At 36.0% G+C, this 5,171-nt stretch overlaps 1 protein-coding gene across 3 annotated transcripts in view; it reads left to right on the forward strand.

Annotated features, from left to right (window-relative positions):
- The window catches only part of IL1RAPL1 (interleukin 1 receptor accessory protein like 1), a 678,558-nt gene that overhangs the window by 535,629 nt on the left and 137,758 nt on the right, over positions 1-5,171 (forward strand). The gene's annotated exons all lie outside the window — the stretch shown is intronic.

Here is a 5,171-nt window from a genome sequence, read left to right on the forward strand (position 1 = left end):
AAAACCAAGCTGATCACATAAATTGCACTTCTGAACTCACTTGATTTCTGCACCTTTGCCTTCAAACTTAGATTTATACCTTTCATACATTTTTCCTATTACTATTGATGCAAGATGTTATATTCTATTTGCTTAACCACTGCAAACATAAGAAGAATCTGTTCCCACCATGAAACATGCACAACCCAAGCTCATGTTTACAGAACTTTCATTTGCAGAGCAAGATAGTAATAAACTCCATCAGACTCTTAAATAATTATATTTGCCACTTTAAAGAAAAATTCAGGATCCCCTGGTATAGTGTCCAAATAACAATAAAGTAATGAAGCATGGGCTTTTCCTTTCAGAAGTGAAATTTTCATAACTAAAACTAAAATTTTAAATTCTATAAAAGCTTTCTTACTAAAAGTTTCAATAAAGAAAAAAACATTAAAGCATTTTTAGCATCCATGACCCTCTGGAGTACAATAACAATTCCACAGTTTTAAGATACAAGTGGAACTAGATGCAAAAAGCATGGACAATTTTTATGTTTTCTGAATTACTCAGAGTACTATAGTGTGAGTTAATGGATTATGGTTTTGTGTTCAATAATTTTTAATAGCGTTTCCATTAAAAGCAATCAAAATTTGAAGTTAAACATTTTGGTTGGTGAGGCCTTTTAAATATTAGTAATATCATGAATGCTTAGTATTACATTATATATATATCCTTTGATTTCTACTAGAAATAATTCAAGTGAAATGATAAGTACCAGTGTAAAAAAGGATTTCAGTGGCAGTGATGATCATAAATTGTACATTTCTTTAAACTTTGCTTCATGTTTTCTGCTGTAAATGAATCCTATTGATATTTCAACCAAATATGTACTTGATAATTAAATTAAATTACATTCCCAATATTTGAAAAACTACACACATAAACTCTGTGCTGCTGACCAGGAACCTTTATTCTCACACACATGGATATATCAAGTAGTAAACCAACAAATATTGTGAAAACTCTGTATCTTTATGACCTCTGCACTCTCACTTGCGGTCTTTGTGTGTGTCAGTGTGCATATATGTTTAAATCCGAAATTTGTGTTGCTTCATAGAGTTTGTGCCAGAGCTCACCTCTAGGTCAGGGGTGGCTCTGTGTGGTGGAAAAGTCTCTCCTCCTACCTGTGCTTTCAAATAAAAACTCAAGAGTCTTCAGTCATCTGGTCCAAAGGTAGTTTATCGCAAGTTATCTAAAAGATTTTCTTCTCGGGCTGCTGCAGTTTGCTCACAGCCCAGGCAGAGGCACACACACACCCTGACATCCTCTCTGATTCCCGACTGCTTCTTCTCTCCCCCAGCCCAGGGCTGCTGCTATCTTTTATATGGTACATTATTTGTTACATGTTTATAGTTTTCCCCCAATGCCTGTTACCTATATCAAATGGTGCTTTTCTACTCTAAACCAATCTGTGAGTGCCAACATCACCAAGAACATGGAGGTAAGGAAGAAGAAAGAGGGAGGACAGGGCAGGCCTAAATCCCTCCATCTTAGAACTTCTGACCCCCATGTACAAAACTAAAACCCCCCTGTACAGCACTCAAAAATTCTTCCCTTTACTTTGTGACTATTTCTACTATAATATCTAAGCTTTTGTGACGTCTTGTTCTTCCTGCAAGGTTGGTAAATCATTCCATGGTTCAAATCCAAAATCACAGCTGTTTCCAGCTGCCTGCCAGGGTCTCAAATGCTTCTGACCGGGTTCTGGAACTACCAAAAATGTCTGAGGGACATTTTGAGTTCTGACAAGTCTGCTTGGTTTTGGTTATTTTTAAGAACAGAACTGAGTAAACATTCTAAACAGTGGGTCATCTTTGTGAGTTAATGTGCTTGCTTTCTTTACAGCTCTGCTGTGGTATTCACATGCCCTCTGAACAGATAGAGACTTAGCTTTCTGAGTATTTCTCCTGACAGAAGCTGTGAGAGAAGCAGAGAAAAGAGAATCAAAATTATTCTTATCTTGCTGCTCCTGTGTTTGTGCCCATGTGAAATGTGGTATGGAGATTGCTTACCCAAGGTGATGGTTTGATTGGATTCTGGTGGTGATTGTTTGGATTCATGGACCAGTTGGATCCAGGTGTGTGTCAGGACTCTTGGAGAGAGTCACAGGTTTTCTAGATAGTTAGTTAGGGATAGATCTTGTTAGTGCAATGTAGTTATAGTTTAATATAGTATAATAAAGTAATTAATTAGCTTTCTGAAATCATTGGAGTCCTGCACATAATTCTTCCCAGACATTGGGGGCTACTTTTATGATACTCTGCACTTATTCTTCTCATCCTCTCTCCATAAGCCTCTACATCTTCATCTAGCCTGGTATTCCCTTGTGGGTGGCTTCATGGCAGCACCTGCTCTTGCAGCACAATACTTAGGACTCAAGGAACTTCTGCTCTGCATCCAACACAAGGGTGGTCTTTCTCTTGGCAAGATTCTCAGGCTGCCCAAATCTTATTCCATTCCCCTTAGGGGGACCTCAGAGAACACCAAATGACATTTTCTAGTTTGTCAAACTAAGTAGTTTGAGGAAAACAGTGAAAAAGAATGAGTGAGAGAAACAGTTACAATGTGTATTTATTAGTGTTGTGAGAAGAAAAGCTAAATTCTTTTTCAGCTGTCAAGTAGGACATACACCTATGGAAACCCCTAATTACCTTTTGACAGATAGTTCCTTCTATATTTGTACCAAACTAATAAGTCCATTGGGAGTCAAGGAAGCTCCTTGCTACTTGCTAAGAAGTAGAAATGATTCAACTGCAGTGATCCATCTTTCTATCTCTAAGTCAAATCAAACCCTTCCCCTCTGACAAGTGGTGAGAATAGCATTTTTATTACCTGCCATTTGAGGGGGGGAAATAATACACATGCTTTTGATGGTGTGGTGATAGTACTAGCCAACTATTTTACAAACAAAGGCAAATACCAAGTACAATATAAACTGGACATTAGATAGTCAAGACTTTTATGGCACAATTTGAAAGTCTTTTCAGAAGGAGCATAATACCACTTCCTCCCCCTCTAAATGGATTCCAGCATTGGTTACTTGGATGTCAGCTTATGCCAGCCAGAAGTGCAGCCACACATGGCAGTGAGAGATTCTCAAATATCTTGCCTTTCAATCCAGAGCAGATTTTCATCTGGCTGGTGAAGACTAAAAGCAAAGTCTCCATCTGCCTGGAAATTTAAGACATTTTAAACTGGGAAATGGTAAGACTGATCTGAAATGGAATCATAATTTTTAGACTCTGGAGTAGGATAGGATCCACTAGGCACGAGATTCTCTGTTTTCTCATTTGGAATCTGATCCTTTTGTGCTGCCCTTTAAATCCATATCATTACTTGTTTCCTTTGATTTCTTTTGCAGGTCTTATACCCCATGGTCATCTATGGATAGCTGGCTCCAGCCAGACTTATTCTGTCATATGAATGCTTCACTTACACGGTGCAAGTTACCACAAAAGAATTTTCAGCTTTCTTTTGTGGTGTACTTGCTGCTAGAAGGTACTTCTACAAAGCTATGCTAACATTCGCCTTCAAAATCCACCCTAAAATACTCTCCTTTGCTGTGATACTGTGGTGAAATTTGGAAAATACACAACTGCTATGAGAATACTGCCATTTTAATGCCATCATCTCGTTTTTCCTTGCATTTTTGACTCTGCCTGTAACAACCTATTGCCTCTCATCTTAATTGTATATTATAGATTTAGGAACATCAAGATAAAGGTCAACTGTGAGTGTTCTAGTCTGCAAGGATAATGGTCTGTTACATGCCTGAAATTCTTAGACATTGTAATAATGTAAATTATCATCATTTGTCAGAGCCCAGAGGTTGTGATTTCTTTCCCCTGCACTTACAGCTAAAAGCTATAAAATAGAAAATTATAATTCTATTTATAGAATATTTTTCATCAGTTAAAGAGGAAAACTGTTTATAACGTTGTTGTAAAGTCAGCAGCAAGGAAAGCTCATGTAAACTCACAATTGTTTCATTCTGAAAAGTCTTGTGATGGAGGAGTCCTACTGCTGCTTTTAAAAATATCCAACAATATTTTGGATCCAACTGTCTATTTTTATTCATAGACAGTAAAATGTCTTTAAAAGATACATGAGTAACGAGATTGAATAAAACAGAATCATGAAGCTCTAACCATGCTATTTCTGCATGCAAACCTAGAGTAGTGGCCAAAATGACACCCTCCCAGGTGAAGGGAAAAAAAAAAAATTAAAAAAAAATATGAGGAAGAAATCTTTCATCAAAAAATAATGCAATAGTTCTGTCCTCTAATACATGGTATCTTTAGTAAAGTGTTTACTCTGTGACAAAATTAGGAAATAATTTACTTCCTCTGTTGCAGTCTTGTGAGGCAGCAATAATGTCCCAAAAACACTTTCAGAGCCTCAGGTAGAATATACCAAAATCACCTGCACTCAACATACCCTTAGCAATAAATTATTCTGATAATTGGAAAATAATTGCTTTTTATTATTTTATTATAATTTTCATGGTAATGTGAATTTATTATAAGTACATATAGTGAATGAATGAATGAATGAATGAATGAGTGAATGAATGAATGAATGAATACTGCAAGTCAGCAGTAAGGAAATATTTCAGTGTGCTTTGAAAAGTTCACAATTTAAAGTGATCTACAGAAGACCCTGCAGCTACCTACTTTTACATGGTGCACAGAAATCTAAGTGATGTATACAAAATCTTGGGAGGAGTGAATTTCATAGTGGAATTGGGTTTGTTTCTGTTTACATTTATTTAAGATTTTCTAGAGCTTTTCAGCAGAGTTTAATGTATATTTTGTAAAAAAATTAAAAAGGCATGAACTTATGTTAAAACCCATTAAGTGCTTTAAGAGGTATTTTTTCTTGTTATCTTCAATCTTGACTTTATAGAGTATGCTGGTTTTCTTTCAAGTAATTGTTGCATAATAGACTCTCTAACGGCTGTGAACAGATAACTGAGTGTTTAGAAAATATTTATAAAATCTATTAAATAGCCTATATTTTGCTATCATTTCATGTTTATAGAAGTTTGCAATCAAATCGGTAATTCTGGCTTTTCACTATTAATTCTTAACCAGCTAGATGTTACAAGCTGCTCAAAGACAATATCTACAATA

This window comes from Lonchura striata, chromosome 1 (assembly GCF_050655825.1).
Source record: "Lonchura striata isolate lonStrDom1 chromosome 1, ASM5065582v1, whole genome shotgun sequence".
In the NCBI taxonomy this organism is placed as follows: domain Eukaryota; kingdom Metazoa; phylum Chordata; class Aves; order Passeriformes; family Estrildidae; genus Lonchura; species Lonchura striata.